Source organism: Salvelinus sp. IW2-2015, linkage group LG5 (genome assembly GCF_002910315.2).
Source record: "Salvelinus sp. IW2-2015 linkage group LG5, ASM291031v2, whole genome shotgun sequence".
NCBI lineage: Eukaryota > Metazoa > Chordata > Actinopteri > Salmoniformes > Salmonidae > Salvelinus > Salvelinus sp. IW2-2015.
In genome coordinates this window covers 14356986-14379282 of record NC_036844.1, presented here as the reverse complement: position 1 = coordinate 14379282, position 22297 = coordinate 14356986, and the positions used below count along the sequence as shown (strand labels likewise).

Below are 22297 nucleotides of genomic sequence, written 5' to 3'. Positions count from 1 at the left end.
TGTGTGTGTGTGTGTGTGTGTGTGTGTGTGTGTGTGTGTGTGTGTGTGTTACTTGCCATAGAAGCACCTGATGACTTTCCGTCTCAGTTCCCCAGGGAGGGAGAGAGGAACAGCTGTACATTAGCACTATGAGGAACCCACGGTGCCCCTCTCCCCAGATCAACCTCACGCTCATTGCTCAAATCACACACAATAGGAGGGGGTTATGATAGGCTAAGAGAAGAGACACAATAATCACAGGCAATGGAGTTTGGAGCCCCTGAGAGGTGTACAGAGAGGTTGGCTTTGGAGAATGTTTGGGGGAATCTTTTGGGCCTTGAGTGAGAGACTTTAACACAGGCATGTTTGTTAATCAAATGGCCACCGGACTATTTACATTGACCCCCCCTCCATTTGTTTTGTACACTGCTGCTACTCTCTGTTTAATATCTATGCATAGTCACTTCACCCCTACCTACATGTACAAGTTACCTCAACTAACCTGTACCGCTGCACACTGACTCGGTACRGGTACCCCCTGTATAAAGCCTCGTTATTGTTATTTTATTTTGTTACTTCTTCTTATTTTTTACTTTAGTTTATTTGGTAAATATTTTCTTAACTCTTCTTGGACTGCACTGTTGGTTAAGGGCTTGTAAGTAAGCATTTCACGGTAAGGTCTATACTCGTTTTATTTGGCGCATGTGACAAATAAAGTTTGATTTGATTTGATTTGTAAGTGCGCCAGCAGGGGGAGCCAGTGTGTGACTGTGAGGGGGGAATCTGTCGAGCACACTGTAGGGGAGAGGTGCTGTTGGCTGAAACAGGCCTTGAAACAGTAATAATACTGTAAATTAATGATATATAGCCATTCATTCTTGAAGAATATAACTTATAAATGTCTCATGAGKTTTTTTAATTGTATTATTATTTTTATTTTTAAATTACCCCTTTTTTCTTCCCAATTTCATGGTATCCAATTGGTAGTAGTTACAGTCTTGTCTCATCTCTGCAACTCCCGTACGGACTCGGGAGAGGCGAYGGTCGAGAGCCATGCGTCCTCCGAAACACAACCCAACCTAGCCGCACTGCTTCTTGACACAATGCACATCCAACCCYGAAGCCAGCCGCACCAATGTGTCGGAGGAAACACCGTACACCTGGCGACCTGGTCAGCGTGCACTGCGCCCGGCCCGACACAGGAGTCGCTAGTGCGCGACAAGGATATCCTTGCTSGCCAAACCCTCCCTGACCCGGACGACGCTGGGCCAATTGTGCGCCGCCCCATGGGCCACCAGAATCTCTGGTGGCACAGCTAGCACTGCGATGCAGTGCCTTGGACCACTGCGCCACCCGACCTGTCTCATGAGCCTTGTTCAACTGTCTTACCCTACCATAATCCACAATATCAACTTGTTTTACTCGATTGTTTGTAAACAATCCAATTGTAAACAAACACTGTATAGTTTTAAAACAGTCCTTGCATCCATGTTTCCGTCTTCGAATTTGAGAGGTTACATTTCTCCAGCCCCCGTCCCTCAGCTGTTTACCAAAACAAATGGTGAGGTGACTGACGTTGTTGTTTTCGGAARCACAGATTGCCACTTTAAGCCCTTCTACAGGTGCCAGAGGAACATACAGTACGTCAAAGTGTGTACTTACGAGCAGGCGAACGCCACCAGAGCTCCACTGACCACGATAAAGTCCAGGATGTTCCACAGGTCGCGGAAGTAAGAACCAGGATGGAGGAGCAGTCCCAGGTCTATCATCTACACACAGAGTCGAAGATGATAGAATATACGGGGAAGACGATCCACATTAAACTACTAGTACTAACAGTTTGCAATCTCACCCTCTGAAACAGTATAAGTGTCCAAGGGATGAACGTTACCACTCCAGTAAAGAGCCCTGATATTGGATGTAGTACTTAAAAAGGAACCAGACATCTCCCTTCCAACTTGAGGCAGCGTTGCTATTCAAACTGAGGAAACTGTCCAATGTCCATTTGCAACACGTTCCCCAGCATGACATTGACCTCTCACCTTAATCACCATCTCAAAGGTGAACACTCCCGTGAAGACGTAGTCCAGATACTTGAGCACCTGCAAGAGGACATATGACGGTGAGAAACGATTGAACCGTCTGTCAGAAGTCACACAGCCTGTCTTCTTTACTCTTCCCCAAGACACAAATGCGCAAGTGAACAGCAAACCTGGTTTCAGAAAACAAATAAAGCAAGACCTCGCGGCACAACGCCGCTCCCCCATGTGACCTACTTGCTGTGTGTATGTACTGGCACGTACGTGGAACTGATAGATGCAGACACACTACACGTTCATGTTTTGAAACGTATGTAAATTGTAAAATATTTGGTCTGTAATGTCTTTTTCCGTTACATGTCAGACCCCTGTAAGAGTAGCTGTCGCCATTGGCAACGACTAATGTGAATCCTAATAAATCTAAATCAAAAAAGCAGGCAATAGCCTTAGCAGCACTCAGCTCATGTTTATTCCAGCTGAGCCCTTCACTAGAATGCTAATAAGTTAAGCCTGTCTTTTTGAAGACCCAAATGAACTCAAAAATACTTTACAGAAATACTGTGCACTCTCACACAGTCTAACTGTCAGGTGATATTAACAGAAATTCTAGAAGCTTCTGTCAGCTCAATCAGGCCTAATGAATCAGCTAGTCAGTCAGTTAGTCAGTCAGTCGGAATGAGGACCAGAGGGGGTTGTGGAATTTGGAGGCAATTTAAGTCCAAATTCCTTTAGCGCTAGTAGGGACTGCTCCTCAGGCCTCTGTACTTGTAAAGGACCCCAAAACCCAGCAGCCCAGTGTGTGTGTGTGTGTGCCCGCCTGTGTGCGTGCCCGCCTGTGTGCAGGCCTGTGTGTGTGTGTGCACTTGCAGGACTCACGTTATTGCGGGGTGCATTGGCCTGCACAGGGTCTTCAGCAGCCAGGGCTATGCTGCTCATGGTGATGACCGACAGGATACACATCTCAAAGTAACGCAGGTTCACCACGTAGTGACACAGCCGACGCACCCTGAACAGCAAAGCACAGGTCATCTTGCTGAGTTCACTCAACATACCCTCCCAAAACGCTAACAGAACACTGAGTTGGACTCAATACAGTAATGCAGAAAAAGTCTTACTGCCTTTATAGGTAGAACTATTACTGTTATACTGCACATATATGAGCAAGATCAATTAGAGCCAGCAGGTTCGATGTCTCAGGGCCTGACTTACGGGTTGGTCTGCCCGAACACAAACATGGAGCTGTAGGGTAGAATGTGTTTGGGGCCGTTCTTCAGCTCCTCCTCATCCTCCTCTAAGTTCTTCTTCTCCTCGTTCAGGGGGAGGCTCTCACAGTCTATGTTATTCACTATCAGATAGAGAGAGAGAGAAAGAGAGAGAAAGAGAAAGAGAGATATTGACTGAAGTGTTTCCCCTGCAGCCCATGCCTAACAGGAGCATAACACAGTGTGGCACTGACTGGGGTACTGACTGAGGTACAGAAGGAGATACTGACTGAGGTACTGAGAGAGGTACTGACTGAGGTACTGCCTGAGGTACTGCCTGAGGTACTGACTGTGTTACAGACTGAGGTACAGACTGGAATACTGACGGGGTACTGACGGGGGTACTGACTGAGGTACTGACTGAGGTACAGACTGAGGTACAGACTGAGGTACAGACTGGATTACTGACGGGGATACTGGCTGGGGTACAGACCGGGGTACTGACTGGGGTACAGACTGGTATAGTGCCTGGGGTACTGACTGAGGTACTGACTGAGGTACAGACTGAGGTACTGACTGGGACACAGACTGAGGTACTGCCTGAGGTACAGACCGAGTTACAGACTGGAATACTGATGGGGTACTGACGGGGTACTGACGGGGGTACTGGCTAAGGTACAGACTGAGGTACAGACTGAGGTACCGACTGAGGTACTGACTGGGGTACAGACTGGGGTACAGACTGGGGTACAGACTGGGGTACTGACTGGGATACTGACTGGGATACTGGCGGGGGTACTGACTGGGGTACAGACTGGGGTACAGACTGGAGTACAGACTGGGATACTGACTGGGGTACTGACTGGGGTACAGACTGGAGTACAAACTGGGATACTGACTGGGATACTGACTGGGGTACTGCCGGGGGTACAGACTGGGGTACAGACCTGGGATACTGAACCTGGGGTACAAACTGGGGTACTGACTGAGGTACTGACTGAGGTACTGACACGAGGTAACATACTGAGGTACTGACTGGATACTGACGGGGATACTGACAGGGATACTGGATGGTACTGATACTGGTACTGACGAGGGTACTACGGGTACTGACGGGGGTACTGACTGGGGGTACTGACTGACGGTACTGACTGGGGTACAGACTGGGGTACAGACTGGAGTACAGATTGGATACTGACTGGGGTAACTGACGAGTACTGACGGTACTGACTGGTACTGACTGACGTACTGACTGGGTACAGACTGGTACAGACTGGAGTACAGACTGGAGTACAGATTGGGATTACTGACTGGTACTGACAGAGGTACTGACGGGGTACTGACTGGGGTACTGACTGACGTACTGACTGAGGTACTGACCGATACATACTGAGGTACTGACTGGATTACTGACGGGATACTGACAGGGATACTGATGGGTACTGACTGGGTACTGACGAGAAGTACTGACGGGGGTACTGACTGGGGTACTGACTGACGTACTGACTGGGGTACAGACTGGGGTACAGACTGGAGTACAGATTGGGATACTGACTGGGGTACAGACAGAGGTAATGACTGGGATACTGACTGGGTATGATGGTGGTCTCTCTGGGCGGGGCGGTGATGGTGACAGGGATGTGGACAGTATTGCTGTTGAGGCCTGCCTGGCTGGCTCTGTGGCTGTTCTTCTGGTTGTCTGCATCCTCTTGCTTCTCTCCGGCCTGCAGACCTGCAGGAGGCTGCACAGGGCTGGTGGCCAGGCTCTCCCCTTGAGCGTCCAGTGAAGCTCTGTGGTGATGACATGACAATAGTAAAAAGAGGTCACTAAAGCACATTGAGAATGCGCTGGTCACTCACCTGTGTCCCTGGTCCCTGTCTCCATCTCTCTTTCCATTCTCTCTGCACTCCTCTCCATCCAGAGTTGACTGGGCCCTGACCATGTGGGAGCGGTATCTCCTCCTCTCTCCGTTCCCCTCTCCATTCCCCTCCTTGTGGCCCCGGCCCTTCCTCTCCACTCTGGCCCCGTTAGCCAGGGCCCCGTTCTCCTCTCGGGGCTGTCTGTGGGAGTGGTGGTGGCGGTGCTCCCTCTCCTCCCCCCCTCCGTTCACCCCTTCCTCCGGGGATCCAGCCTGGTGATGGTGCCTGTGGCCCTGGCCCCCCTCTCGACTATGGCTCCTCTCCACCTTTCCTTCTTTGGGCCGGGGCCCGTCTGGGTGGTAGTGGTCCCTACTGCGGCTGTGGTGGGTGTGATGCCTGCTCTCCCCGTTCTCCCCATTCCTCTCCCGGTGACGGTGGTGCTTGCGGAGTTGTGGGCCGTGGGGGTCTCCTCCCTCTTGCTGGGGGTCTGCTCCATCTCTGTCCTCCTTGGGGGGTCGTGGTTTGTCCCCATTGCCTGGCTCCACCACTAGGGGGCGGTCATTGTGGGTCTTCATATCGGGGCGCAGGTGGAGGGCGGAGGAGACACGCAGTCGTTCCTCTGGGTCCAGCTCATTGAACAGAGCCTCTGAGCTGGCCCTCAAGTTGTTTTGACGCAGCTGGTTGGTGCGCTGCTCCCACACCGACATCATCTTATTGGCTCTCTGCTGCTCCTTACTGCAGGGTGGATGGACAGGGAAGGGGAGGGAAACCTGTCATTTGTGAAGTTTAAACATGCTCACCCAAACCCTCTACAGGTGCACAATGGGCTGCGTCTGAAATGACACCCTAAGCCTTATATAGTGCACTACTTTTGGCCAGAGCCCTGGTCAAAAGTAGTCGACTTTGGAATAGGGTGCCATTTGGAATGCAGCCATGGCCATGTCTGAGGGACCACGGTTGCCATAGTGATGCTTTTCTGTGAGGCCTAACAGGCATGTGAGAACATGTGATGGGTTGCATGAGTGATGTCATTTTTTCCTTGCATATGCTTCCTGCTTCATTCATGTGAGTTACTACTATGGAGGGAAACAGTTAAGGATGACAATTCTCCAGTATTGTGAGCAGCCAGTACTGACCTGCATAATGGGTCTGCAAGCTGTCATCTCCACCCCCTACCACCAGCATCCAAAAATACCTCACATGTTGACTTTCTAGTTACTTTATTTCTCTGAAAGGTGAGCTATCTTGCCTGACAGACTGGAACACTTGAATACACACAGAGAACAGGAAAAATGGGTCTGGGTTTAAGTAACCTTAAAGGGATAATCCACTCAAAAACGTATCTTTTGGTATTTGTTTCAGTAGTCCACTGTTGACACAGTCCCAAAATGTTGTGCATGTCAGCAATCAGGTTTTCAAGATATACAACTTTAAAAACGCTAATTGTCACAGCCAGTGTGATACATTTAGCATCATATTATGCAAAACTCATCATACCGGCTATATTTCTGCATGCTTGAATGGCAATAGCTTACATACACTTGAAAACCCCGGGAATCGATAGAACATCTTTTAGAGATGTACAAAAACAATATAACATTCAAAATTGGTGAATCTTTCCTTTAATACCAAGGCCAAAATCTAGTGGTTAGTGTGGAGATGGGAGAGAAATTATAGATTTCAAGTAACCCTTTGTGTTCCTTCTGCRATGGGATATGGTAACATCCATAGAATGTGGAATTTGAATACAAGAATGGACATGAACCTTGTTGTTAAGGATAAAAAAGGTTTTGGTAATTGAGTTGGTAAGCCGGCGGCCAACCAGTGCTGTGATAAGATATTGAGTAAAACAATGAATTTGAAGATTATCTGCACAGTATGTTTGTTAGCTAGCTAGCCAGCCAGTTTAGGTGGAATGATTCCAATCATTTTTGTAATTAACTGCCAATATCCCGCAGCCGACATTCCATGCAAACAATGCAGTCAACCCACAGCCAAACACTGGTTGACATCAGTTGATTATAGGACTTAGACAAGTTGTAAATTAATAAAGTACTGATATTGTATAATATTATAACACTCACAGCTTTAAAAGAAAACAAACATATATATTTTAGAGGCTATTTACACAGAGAACCTGTGTAAACTGTTTTTATAATTATTTGAGAATTCTATTACACAATTTCTGATATATCAGATGCCTTKCTTAAGTAAGTAAAAGCGGGAGATGCATCCCCTGTGCCTCTCCTGCCATTTATTCCAATTCAACTGCTTTGGATTTCTCCCTGACCCCAATGGCTGCCATGTTCATGCCATTCAGGAACGTTGAGGGTTTATGACATAGCCCCTCTAGAAATCGAATAGGATTTCTATGGCATCATCACGATATGAACAAATCATGATCCTAAGCAATCATTTCAATGATGCTTTCTATGTACATGTGTTTTTAGATGTGGTTGACTATATGAATCTGTGTGTACAGTATGAATGTACATGCAGACCTATGTATGTATGTATGACTAGTAAAGTTGCCCCCTTGGTGTCACCTGTACCTCAAGACTCGATGGGCGGGGGAGTTGATAAAACAGACAAAAGTAAGCATAGTAAGACAGACAAACAAGCAACAGACAGACAGGCAAACAGAGTATGCAAGGCATAGGCAAGTACAGTAATAGAGACATATCGGCCAGAAACAGACATGTTAGTGAAATATGTGCTCTTGTTATGAGAGGTAAATCATAGTGAACAAGAAAAAAATACACACACACACACACTCAAACTTCTCGTTGTACGCACAGATACAAAACTCCTCTCCTAACACACCACGCAAACTCTCTCTCTCTCGCACACAACACGCACACGCCCACACGCAACAGACACACCACCAGGCACACCACACCACACACACACACACACACACACACACACACACACACCACAACACCACACACACACACACACACCAGCACGAGAGAGAGAGACTAGCACCATCATCACCACACCACAACATTTAGAAATAGGTGTTGTTACTAATTGGTAACAAATGATAACGAAGTGTCAGGTAAGGCTAAGTCACCAATTCAATTCTAGTATGGCAGACTACCACTTGGCTACTGTACTATATAGTTTGGCCCCCACTCATAGTGTGTTGAAAAAGAGAAACCGGGGCATAAAAAAACATAAGCTGTAAAACTGCCAAAGTGCCTGGGGAATTGACTGAGCACAAGGACATTATATATTTATATAGAAATGATTCACTCTAAAGCTCAGGTTATACTCTCATCACTTCAGGCATCAACACAGTGCAGACGAAACTTGGCGATATGCACAATTACATATCCAATATTCAGAAATACACACACACATTTACACACATGCACACATTTACAAACACACATTTACACGCATGCATTACACACACAAGCGTTTACACACACACACGTGCGCACGTATGTACGCACATACACACTCTCTCTTTTGAGATTATTTTAAATCTCACTCTATAGTGACAGCCACCAGTGAGCCACCAGTGGATTCTCCAGTTTCAAGCATATCTCAACACTGGGAGGACTCATGGAGAGAGTGATGAATAGACGGATTGGGAAAGCTAGGTGGAGCATGAGGCTGAAGGAGAGATGGAGAAGTGGATGGGGTGAGGAAGAGGGGGTGTCAGAATTGGAAGGAGGGGAAAGAAGAGAAGGACCAAGGCAAACGGGGGAGCAGAGGGAGGCAGGTTTGTGGGAGGAGATGGGGGAGGAGAAGAGTAGGGGGTGAGAATATTTTAACAGAGAGCAAAAACTCACGGTGAATGTACGCTGGAGACGGACGAGCTGCGAGAGAGTACATCTCGATTTTGCTTTACAAAACTGCACATGCAGAAATAAAACAAAAAGACAAATAAAGGAGAGAAAGGATAAGACAAGCCAAAAGGATGTGGCGGGGAGAGGTGGACGTCAGTCAAACTCCTCCCTAAAGTGTCTGTCTGTCCACCTGTCCCCTCCACGACCATAAAGGACTAGTCTAACAGAGCTACAACTACAGTAGTGGTTAACACTTCAGCAGTGGGAGTAGTGTACACTATACAGTATAGATAGTTTGTAGTCCTGTAATACCCTACGTTGTAGTACTGTACACCACACATTGTTACATACTGCGCTCACGTGACTACCAGGGGTGGAATATAAGCAGATATTGGGGCAAATATAAAAAATAGATACTAAACCCCTTCACTGAAGTGTTACCAAAGACATCAAATTGAAAACATTCTGAAGAAATAACAAGTCAACGTAATGAGAGAAATGGCATCAAAGTGGATTTACAAAGTTCAATACACAATGGGTTTACAAAGCCTTTCAAAAGTTAGAGTGAACTTTTCAATCACACAGACAATGGTCTTCATTAAAAACATCATGATTACTTTTTTGAATAACATATGTTTATGCATTCACTTCATCAAGAGTAAAAAGCTTAGTAAAATTGCACATTATGCAGATATCTAAAATAAAACATTCTCTCAGAAATGGCCCGTATCAACACAGCTTTGAAATAGACTAACAAATGAACAACGTTAAGGTTTAATCATTCTACTTTACAAAAATCTAAATGAAGATAATGCAATCTGCTACAGAATGTAATCTGTTATAGTATGTAGTCTGTTACAGTATGTTTTCGGATACAGTATGTAATCGGATACAGTATGTAATCTGATACAGTATGTTTTCTGATACAGTATGTTATCTGATACAGTATGTTATCTGATACAGTATGTAGTCTGATACAGTATGTTATCTGATACAGTATGTAGTCTGATACAGTATGTAATCTGATACAGTATGTAGTCTGATACTTAATGTAATCTGCTACAGTATATAATGGCAAATGCATCTTCAAAAGTAATCATCAGGGTTTATACAGTAGGCTACTGTCAATCTAAATGTGCTTATTTATTATTATTCTCGGTTTACCTAGAACTAAAATCTGTCTTAATTTGGTCAGATGCTCATCTGTCATTGAGAGATAAATGATGAATTATTTTTAATGATTTGGTTTTTTAAACTAACCACCATTCTGACCTGGGCCCGTATCCACAATGTGTCTCCGAGTAGGAGTGCTGATCTAGGATCAGGTCCCTCCTATCCATATAATKTTATCCATTATGATCTTAAAGACAAAACTGATCAGCATTCCTGCTCTGAGGGTCTGCATCAATATGTGCCCTGGTCATTGTGGTCACAGTCAGGACACAGAGGCCATGTCATATCCATCTAATAAACCATGTGTCCCACCTGGGCTGAGACTGACATTACTGATGCAWGGTCATGTACAAACCAATGACTTATTGATCGTCAAAATGTTTTGTCAATATTCGTTATGTTATCAATAGAGGGCCAAGCTCATCTCTTACCTAATGCATAATGGCATCCTTAATGCCAAGTGATGAATTAGTCCTAAAGCCAATACCAGTGGTGAGAGGGCATGGCTYTGTGGTTAGATACAATAACTAGGTTATAGGAGATTGTTGATGTTGACAATGTTCTGACTGACTCCATCAGACTCTAGTAGATGACTCAGTCATATCGATGTTCACTAAATGAGAGCGAAAGGCCAAGGAAACGAATGCTGATTGGAGATCAGTTTCAGATCAAGCATCCACTCCTGTCAATATCTAATTGGTGATGTATACTACATGGCACATATAGGGAATAGGGTGCCAATTGAGACATTGTCTGTGTCACCTCTTCCACCTCAGTATMGGAGGAGGATAACAGAGGGGCTCCCAGTTCTGTAAGGCAATCATGACCAACATTACAACGCAATTGGGGGGATATTGCCATAGACGGGGGAAAGAGAAGGATCGTAGTCAAAGCAKACACGTAGATAGAAACATATACACAGAAGTTTACAGTTTCGTCATTTAGGAGACACTTTGATCCAGAGCGACTTACAGGAGCAGTTGGGTTAACAGACAGATTTTTCACCTAGTCGGCTCCGGGATTTGAACCAGCGATGTTTCAGTTACTGACCCAGCGCTCTTTACCAATAGGCTACCTTCCGCCCCGTAGACATGTCAATCATGTAGTTAGGAGAATACACATGGACAGAGGCAATACCACAACAGAGCTACTTTGAGAGACAGTGTTCAGAGCCAAGACACCAACATCAACAGCACATTGACAAAGGGCAGAACAAGCTATATCTGATWCTTCACAGTATAACGACAGGCTGATGTCAGAATGGGAGGGAACACGGAAGGAAGAGACCATGTTTGGAGAGCGCAGGGGGGACTGGAACATTAGACTTACACAGCGATGGAGATGTTGGCTGCTGACATGGGGCTGACCTCCTTCACCTCCATGGCCTTCTGCAGGGCCAGCTTCTTATTGGCTTCTTCCTCCTGCTTCTCCTCATCCTGGACCAATAAACCAGAAGGGATGGGTAACCAACGGTCATTTAATTCAGAAAAAAAACTGAAAAGGTTCCCAGGGTAGGACATGGTWCCTTGCGTTCCTCAGCCTTACCTTGGTGAGCTCCTGTGCATTGGCGAGGTTGTCGACGGCGATAGCCAAAAATACGTTCAGGAGAGTGTCTGGTTGGAACTAAGCTCAGGAAAAAACTTGACACAACAGTAGTGGCTTTCACGGCTAAGCCATGGTACATTGCAACCAAACACTTTGACCATCAGCAACAGACTAGATGGCATGCCATTAAAAAGGGTTACAGTATCACTCAAACTCAGAATTCACTGGGGGAACCCTTCTAGGGGGGTCCGGGAGCATGCCCCCCCAGAAATAAATGTTCAAAATGTACAGCTCTCATTGCAGCACTTCTCTCCAGTGTTTTTTCATGACATGAGATATTTCTATTTCACTCCATAAATGCTTCATGCAGATAAAATCTCTGATATCCTTGCAATGGCACGACTTAGAATCAGAGAGGATACAGTTTCCAAAGAGTGTGAGGACGATGAAGTAGACCGAGGAGAACATTCCCCGCCGCACGCCCCCCTGAGACTCAATGCCATGATACATTACTGCATTCCAATCCTCGCCAGTCAGAATCTGACGTTGATCATAGAGAGATGAAGAATACGCAAYTTATTCATAATTCATAATAAATTAACAAAATATTGAGTTACACTGCAGCATCAAAAGTTCAGCCGTTATGACTTTCAAAAGTCTAACACAGGCTAATAGAAAGATTTGTAATTTAGGAACAAAGAGTAGACCACTACATTCCACTAATTACAAACTATCTTTGTTCAACACACAATTCTTTCAACTAGTCCAACATTCCAAAGGAAAGAGCTCCAAAGGGAAAGTTGGTTAAATAAAAGGACAGAAGTAGAGACAGGGTGTACCTGGAAGACGGTGAGAATGGCCGCCGGGAAGGTATCGAAGTTGGTCGTCGGCGTCTCCTCTTCGAAATTAAACCTTGGAGAAAGAACAATGAACACATCAAGTCCCTCTGAAGACATCTGGCTTGAGAGATGACAGAGAGGACGTTCAGAATCAGATACACTGGCTTCCATCCAGGTTGGAGTGTAGTGACCCTAGTGGTCACAGCAGATGAAATGGGACAACAGAGCACAGTGCTGTATGTGAAACACAAATCAAATAGGAATTTAATCAAGGCAATATCATCAAACAAACTGGGTCAATGTGTTGTTGTGTATAGAGCTATTATAATGACGTCTGCAGTCATTGGATACGCTACACCAACCCTGAATTACTGAACGTCTGCCAACTGACATCAACTGGCAGGCATACTCTTTGGAAAAAAACCTGCTCTAACTAATTCAACGCAACAACAGCTTTCCACTATGTTGTGTCTGAGTACACATACACATAGCATGTGCACCGTAGGCTACTGTAAGCTTCAAAACATGTTTTCTGTGCATGGAAAGGATTCCATCAAAATACCCACACATTACAACAACAGTCATAGAGAAACGCTGCATTGAACAATGATTGATTTCCTTTACTTTCATTGTTTGAGTGATTTCTTTATGGAGATGACAGGACAGTATTATGTGCACATAGTAAGAAAACAAACCTCACAGAGGGCTCAATACCCAGGCATTATTTTGACTGTTACAGTACATCACAGTCCACCCCCCCTCGACCCAAACACAGTGCAAGGTTCCAAGGCTTCAGGTGAGGATTGGCCTAGGAGATGGTTGTGAAGGTTGTTTTATATGACAGTCATGAAATAATACAGAGCCATGGAACAACAGGAAAAACAAGTCATCAGGGAGGGAGCCACACAAGTCCACAGCTCCAGCCTTCACATCACTCCTGATGTGACGCCTGAACTATCTACATGGRATAGTGCAGAGAAACAGACATGGATTGTGTCCCAAATGGCACCTTATTCCCTTTATAGTGCACTACTTTTGACCAGGGCCCATAGGGTTCTGGTCAATAGTAGTGCACTATAAAGAGAATAGGGTGCCATTTGGGACGRACCCAGAGAATGAGGACAGGTAGAAGAGACCTGAGCATCAGATTTATTTTTATGTTCTGTTTTCCTCTGCTGTGTGTCAGTAGCTGTGYCTATAGCTATTAACTATAATACAGCATACATGTATCAATGTCTTCTGAAGCACCCACTGATGTATAACCACAAGCTTACACAAAACAAGACTGGTCCAACTTCTCCATAACAAGCAATACAAATCTCAGTGGAATAGAGGTTGAAACAGATACTTTTAAATTGATTAAATAAATCATATAGATTGTTAGCAATGAAACACGCTCAAGTATTTTAAACTGTATCCTGCTGTCACTTTAACCCTGATTACACAACTGACACCAGTATCACTTTCATTGATTMGTACTGATACTGACCTTGTCATATAAAGTGTATATTCTCGTGTGTATTTATTCTATTTTCATGTGTACTTTATTTTTTCTCGTGTGTATTTCTTTATATGACTTAGTATAACCAACCTGTTGAGGAAGACATTGCATGTATTTCACTATACTGTTTACACCTGCTGTATCCGGTACATGTGAGAAATAAACTCTGATTTGATTTTATATTTGATTATAAACTTTGTGTAAACATGTTGTGATTCATTGTAGCAACAAACACATTCATAATGTTATCAAGGTCAGTTGTATGACCTTACCAATCCCACACACACAAAGGAAATGTTGCTCTATCAAGTCGTCAAGAACCCCAACCCCATGTTAAAATGACTCCCTCCCTTTTGAGGAACAAACCTGACAAAACCTGAGTCTGCAGTCTCGAAACTGAAGACGTGAAGTGAGAGAATGAAATAAAGATACAATGGAGGGATGTATAGTTATCCCACAGAACAAGAAGAAACACCATTGCACAGATACATGCTACCTATGACACTATGATCATTCACTGTTAACACAGGAGAACACTGACCATCCCCTGCGACCAACTGATCATGTGTCTACATTTTATACAGTACATGTGTGCAGAGTCAGACAAGATAAACATGTTCATAGGAGTACTGTTTTTCAAACAGTACCGTCAGTGGTTTAACAATAGCTCCAATGAAAACACTGTTGATTGACTTACCTTAGCACTTGCAAAAGCCGCTACATACAGTCATATGCATGTCCAAATATGCATTATAGTCTATGAGCGTAGAATACGACATATGATGCATGTGTGTCATTTGAGATGGGCATTCAGGATGGGCTTTCTCAATGCTGAGTTGTGCTTTCCCCTTACCCTTTGAATGCTCGAAAATTCTGACAAGGTTACACGATAACCCCAATGAGTGATTATAAATGTATTACTAGATAGACTTGCAATGTACACTTAAGAAATTGCTTTGGTAGAGATCGCACTGGTGTGAGTGAAAGACACTTGCGAGGCACAAACTCCCGTAGCCTCCCAAGGCAGGAGCCCATGATCTTTGGGGGCCCAAATCTTTACGTTTAGGTTTTTTGGTTGGGGTGCCCCCAGAGGTCGGGCCCCCCAGATAGCATGTGAACACATCATAAGCCATAAAATAAATGTTTAGAACTAAAGGAAATGTACWTTGAAAGTGCAACATTTTCTCTCAGCATCATGACAAAATGTGTAGAATACCAGGAAAATATCTCAGATATGCTTGAAAGCTGAGACAATCCTTGTCCGGCGGGGAAACTCTATTTTTATTTGTGAAATAAATGATTTTGTTGCATTATTTGATCAATGTATTTTTAGGGGAATTTTATAAGGAAAAATATTTGTAATACTTTCAATATTATTAATTTCCATGTCTGCTCTATGCCCAGAAATGCCCTTGTGTAACGGCTGTCAATGTCGTTCTCCTCCTCAGACGAGGAGGAGCATGGATCGGACCAAGATGCGGAGTAGGAGGTATTCATGATTTTAATGACAAACCAACAAACACTAACAAATTAACAAAACAACAAACGTGACTAACCTGCAACAGTCCTGTGTGGCCCAAACGCTAACACAGGAAATAAACACCCACAAAACACCAGTGAAACCCTGGCTGCCTTAGTATGACTCTCAATCAGAGACAAACGATACACACCTGTCTCTAATTGAGAATCATACCAGGCCGAACACAAAACCCAACATAGAAATAGAAAACATAGACTGCCCACCCAACACTCACGCCCTGACCAATAAAGACATACAAAACAAGAGAAAACAGGTCAGGAACGTGACACCTTGTCCGGAGCAAAGGATCCCAATTTTAAATCCCCAAAAAGTGTTTAAAATTCTAAAAACTGCCGATAATGGATATTAACTGAAAAAATATCTTATGTAGTTTATTGCAGTAGCTGTCATGCCCTGACCTTAGAGAGCCTTTTAAATTCTCTATTTGGTTAGGTCGGGTGTGATTTGGGTGGGCATTCTAGTTTTTCTATTTCTTTGTTGGCCGGGTATGGTTCCCAATCAGAGGCAGCTGTCTATCGTTGTCTCTGACTGGGGATCATACTTAGGCAGCCTTTTTTCCACCTTTAGTTAGTGGGATCTTGTTTTTTTGGTTAGTTGCCTGTGTGCACGCCATTAGCTTCACATTTCGTTTGTGCTTGATTATTTTTGTTTGGTGAGTTTCGATTAATTAAAATATGTGGAACTCTACGCACGCTGCGCCTTGGTCCATTCATTTCGACGAGCGTGACAATAGCCCTCTGTGACTTATTTCTCTCAAAACTGTGATTCCAAAGAAATGTGTTCAGAGATTTGGTGAATTCTGTCAGATTTGTCTAAAATCCTAAATGAATCAGGAATGAGCAGGGCCAGCTATACCATAAGGACCCCTTATTCATGTCTCTACATTTCTTATTCATGTCCTCAATACATGTAGTGCAACAAAGTTCTCTACTTTTGATAGATTTAAACAAACGACATTGGAATCAGCATGGTCTTAACCATAAACTGTCAACTCCATCTGCCTGATAGAATATGAATTTCGGTACAACTATGTTACATTTAATTAGGTTTAAGAGTCAAAGCAACTCCTGTGTGTACACCTTGAATGAAGAAAAAAAATGCTATTTTTGTCAACTCCGTACAATTTGTGTCTAACTTCAGCTATGTTTTTATTGGGGATTTTCAAATGAATAAATTTCCATATTTTATAAATGTTTGAATTAAACTTTTATTTTTAGAGGCAAAAATATGTATGTTCTGAGTATCTGTTGTCAACTCTGTCACTGTCAAAATGTATTGGTCAATATAACAAATATTTTAATCAGTGTTCTGCAACATATGCTTAAACAATAGAAGTATTTACTATGCTAGAACTAAGGGACAGTGTTTGCTTTTTAAACGTTGTTTTATGTTCTAAATCTAGAATTACATCCCAAAATGCTAACGAAATTAGCCCTGGAACATTTTATAGTGCTATGAAACCAAACAAAAAGACGTTTGGAGATTTGTATTACATATTTGAATAATATAATGTTAGAATTAAACAATCAAGGCCTTTAAACACTTGTTGGACAATAATTGTAAAAATGAAATGCCTTTTATGGTGTCTGACAGAGTTGACATAAATCCAGTTAGTTGCATTTTATGAAAGAAAATATATAATAATTAGGAGGTTGCTCCTTTACATGGTGTGATAGCTGATACTTTGGTCTATCAAAATATATATTTCAAATGTTTCTAATATTAAGACAAATATTTGTATAAATTTGTTTGAGACTGTCCCCACTTTCAAGAATCCCTGAGCTATGAACAGCAACATTTTCTCTCAGCCTCATAGCAAAATATGTAAAATAGCCTGAGATTAGCTATAATTCTGCACATTTTCTCTCTACTCTTGCTCGAACCTGCGATACGCCACTGATGGAAGAGCATCAGAATGGAAGTGATGGCGTGAGGACAAAGCATTAGAGGAGCGGTTGGATTGAGAAGAGGGCAAATATGGTTACCACAGCAACCAGCTTTATAAACGACTCCTGATCTACCCTGCTTAGAGAACCAGCAGTGGTGGTGGTGGTGCATATGTGTGTGTTTGTGTGTGTGTGTTTGTGTGTGTGTGTTTGTGTGTGTGTGTGTTTGTGTGTGTGTGTTTGTGTGTGTGCGAGAGATAGTAAGTATAGGGGTGGTAAGTTCAATCAGCTGGATTGTCCACCCGCAAATATGCAGCTGTGGTCTTTTCCCTCGTTCCCTCTTTCCCTTTCTCTGTCTTGGTTGGCAAGATTAACATAGGCTGCACACTGGAGGCAGTGGCAGCCGCAGCATGCTCTGGGGCCGATGTGCAGACCTCCACAGAGTTTACTATGATAATAGGGATTGGATGTTGTTTCGCTCCCACAAGGCATCTACAGGGACTTCATTTAATCAATCCTCAAACAGAAGCTTGTGAGAGCAGGCTCTGACACAACGTGATGTGCATCTGGCTCTGCTCTGTAGAGAATGAGAGGAATATGCTCTAGTTTGTGCAAGGCCCCCTGACTAGAGATGCACAAATGTCTACGTACTTGATCTGGGGAAACACTGGGGAAGTGCTTTGGCTCTTGTCGAAGAGAGAAGTCTGTCCGGCTCAGTACATTTACATTTTACATTTAAGTCATTTAGCAGACGCTCTTATCCAGAGCGACTTACAAGTTGGTGCATTCACCTTATGATATCCAGTGGAACAACCACTTTACAATAGTGCATCTAACTCTAAGGGGGGGGGGGATTAGAAGGATTACTTTATCCTATCCTAGGTATTCCTTAAAGAGGTGGGGTTTCAGGTGTCTCCGGAAGGTGGTGATTGATTCCGCTGACCTGGCGTCGTGGGGGAGTTTGTTCCACCATTGGGGTGCCAGAGCAGCGAACAGTTTTGACTGGGCTGAGCGGGAGCTGTACTTCCTCAGAGGTAGGGAGGCGAGCAGTAAAGCCTCAAACATAAATAGTCCGCAACAGTGAAATGGGCTACTTCTATGTGAATTAATGAGGAAGTGGAACACAATGTTGTTTCAAAATAAAATTATTTGAAATGGACAAGTTGAAACATAGCCTATAGATAATTAGCAGGCAGCGTGCCTTGGTTTGAAGGCAGCGTGGGTTAACTGTCCTGTTGTGTAACAATCACATTTTAGAACAGTGAGTATATTCTGACATCCTTCTCATAAAAAAACTCATGCTGGGGCGACCGTTAGAGATATTAGGAACTCGCGTGAAAAAGGTTAAAGTCGCAGAGGGCTGTTGCACGAAACAACTTGTTTTTCAGTTAATGGATGAGTCTGGATCCATTGTTCTTGTCTTATGTAATCCACCTGTGTCCCGACTCCATGTAAAAACACCAGGGAGACAGAGACGAGGCTTAAACAGACTTCAATATCTATACTCAGATAGCTAATGATTGAGTCGATTATACACTGCAGCGGTTGCACCCCTATCAGCCAACCCCAGACAAATCTCTCAGTAAAATTCATGAAGGGAAACTAAACCATTTGAGGGAGCAGTCTCCTGCTCTGCAGAGATTTGAATGTCTACAGGACATCACCGCTAGCAAGGGATACGTGAGAAGCTCAAGTCAAATGCTAATATGAACAATGGGTAGGATAGAAAGATCAGATAAAAAAAGATAATGCAGTTGGAATTAGTTTTTTTTTCATATAAACATCTGATTATTACCTCCTCTATTAGATAGAGATGGTGTTTTATATTTTTGGGGTCATTTCAGCAGACACTCTTCAGAGCAACTTACAGGAGCAATTACAGTTAAGTGCCTTTCACCTCTTCGGCTCAGGGATTCAAACCAGTGACCTGTTGGTTTCTGGCCCAACGCTTAATCTCTAGGCTACCTGCTACCTTATTGGTGTGCTACATATCGTATTCCTTACGTGCTTTTGGAAAATACTCTAGATGACTGTGGCCGCACTCTATATCCCTTCATGTTGTAAACTTTTCCCCCTGGCACATTTTCTGGCTGGCGCCCGCATTGCCTTCATTGTTGTTGGACTTTGGACATGTGTGCGTTCCTATCAAAGTAAGTGCCTTTGTCTTTTCTGCTGTAGCATACTGCATGTACACTGCCTTCGGAAAGTATTCAGACCCCTTTACTTTTTCCATATTGAGTTACGTTACAGTCTTATTCAAAAATGTATTACATTGTTTTTCCCCCTCATCAATCTACACACAATACCCCATAATGACAAAGCAAAAACAGTTTTTTTGAAAATTTAAAATTAGCAAATAAAAAATTAAATATATGGAAATATTACATTTACATAAGGATTCAGTCCCTTTACTCAATACTTTGTTGAAGCACCTTTGACAGCGACTTTAGCATTGAGTCTTCTTGGGTAGGACGCTACAAGCGTAGCACATCTGTATTTGGGGAGTTTTTCCCATTCTTCTCTGCAGATCCTCTCAAGCTCTGTCAGGTTGGATGGGGAGCGTTGCTGCACAGCTATTTTCAGGTCTCTCCAGAGATGTTAGATCAAGTTCAGATCCCTGCTCTGACTGGGCCACTCAAGGACATTCAGAGACTTGTCCCGAAGCCACTCCTGCATTGTCTGATCTGTGTGTTTAGGGTTGTCCTGTTGAAAGATGAACCTTTGCCCCAGTCTGAGGTCCTGCACGCTCTGGAGCAGGTTTTCAAGGATCTCTCTGTACTTTGCTCCGTTCATCTTTGCCTCGATCCTAACTAGTCTCCCAGTTCCTGCAGCTGAAAAACATCCCCAAAGCATGATGCTGCTGCCACCACGATGCTTCACCATAGGGATGGTGCCAGGTTTCCTCCAGACATGACGCTTGGCATTCGGGCCAAAGATTTCAATCTTAGTTTAATCAGACCAGAGAATGCTGTTTCTCATGATCTGAGTGTCTTTAGGTGCCTTTTGGCAAAATCCAAGCAGACTGTTATGTTCCTTTTACTGAGGAGTGGCTGAACATTCTACCATAAAGGCCTGATTGGTGGAATGCTCTGTCAGAGTGACCATCAGGTTCTTGTTCACCTCCCTGACCAAGGCCATTCTCCCCCGATTACTCAGTTTGGCCAGGCGGCCAGCTATAGGAAGAGTCTTGGTGGTTCCAAACTTCTTCCATTTAAGAATTATGGAGGCCACCGTGTTCTTGGGGACTTTCAATGCTGAATAAATTTTTTGGTACCCTTCCCCAGATCTGTGCCTCGACACAATTCTGTCTCGGATCTCTACAGACAATTCCTTGGACCTCATTGGTTGGTTTTTGCTCTGACATGCACTGTCAACTGTGGGACCTTATATAGACAGGTGTATGGCTTTTCCAAATCATGTCCAACCAATTGAATTTACCACAGGTGAACTCCAATCAAGTTGTAGAAACATCTCAAGGATGATCAATGGAAACAGGATGCACCTGAGCTCAATTTCGAGTCTCATAGCAAACCTTCACCCATACCTTCACCCATTTCTACCTCCCATAGACTTGACACCCCCTCACAAATTAAATGAACATCCTGACAAACCCCCGTAAAATAGTTTAAACAATACAGTATCTGGCGACTCTGTTCAGCTTTTGCGCTATGATTAGGCAACGCAGTAGGCATGCATTTGTACTGTATTTTTCAGGCAATGGGCGCAGCCATCTTTGACTTTGTTTATTTGCATCTTATAGTGAATGGCATTCTGGGATTAGGGAGATTTCGCTTGTCAAACATAAACAAACATGGCTGCCATCGTAAGTAATTTAGCTACTGTTAGCTTAGCAGACACGCATCTCATTTCTAAACATTTCTAAATAAACAATAAACAATATTTCTCCCTTATGCTCACCAGAGATGTGGTACATTGTAAACAGGTCTGGCTGTTAGGTCGCTTAAACTTATGTTTTGTTTTTTGTCAGCACAATCTGTTATTTAGACTGGTTTATGGAATGAGTTTAGCAGATGTGTTCCGTGTGATGATCGGTTGATGAAGTTCGCATTTATCTTTTACAATAAAAGGTGAACTTGAGGAATAAAGTTGTGAAGATTTACCATCAGTACAAAACATTGTTTAGATGCTTTTCAGACAACACTGCTGTTTAGACACGTGTGTTGCTGTCACACCCTGACCTTAGAGATCCTTTTTATGTCTCTATTTTGGTTTGGTCAGCGCGTGAGTTGGGGTGGGCATTCTATGTTTTGTTTCTATGTTTTCTATTTCTGTGTGTTTGGCCGGGTGTGGTTCTCAATCAGGGACAGCTGTCTATCGTTGTCTCTGATTGGGAATCATACTTAGGCAGCCTTTTTCCCACCTGTGTTTTGTGGGTAGTTGTTTTCTGTTTTGTGTCGGCACCTGACAGAACTGTTTCGTTTTGTTCTACTTTGTTATTTTGTTTCAGTTTGAATAAATTATCATGAACACGTACCACGCTGCGCTTTGGTCCTCTTCTTCAGACGAGCGTGACAGTTGCATCATACGTTCTGTTGCTACTGTTCTAATCACATATATTGCGATGATACGTTGCAGGGACCACTCAACAATGATCCCAAATATGTGATCGTATGCGTCAAAGGGTTAAAGAATATTCTCAAATGTGTGATTCCTAAGATTTGGTCAACTAAGTCAAATTTGTCTAAAATCCTAAATGAATCAGGACTGAGCAGGGTCAGCTATACCATAAGGACCCCTTATTCATGTCTCTACATTTCTTATTCATGTCTACAAGTTCTCTACATTTGATAGGTTTTAAACAAACAATATTGGAATCACCATGGTCACAACCATAAATCGAAGTCTATTTATGCCTTGTCTCTGTCTACCATGAGGTTTTACACTGAGTCGGGACACAGGTGGATTACATAGG

General features: G+C 43.5%; 1 pseudogene; it reads right to left on the bottom strand.

Annotated features, from left to right (window-relative positions):
- The window catches only part of LOC111963945 (voltage-dependent N-type calcium channel subunit alpha-1B-like), a 95772-nt pseudogene that overhangs the window by 49158 nt on the left and 24317 nt on the right, over positions 1 to 22297 (bottom strand).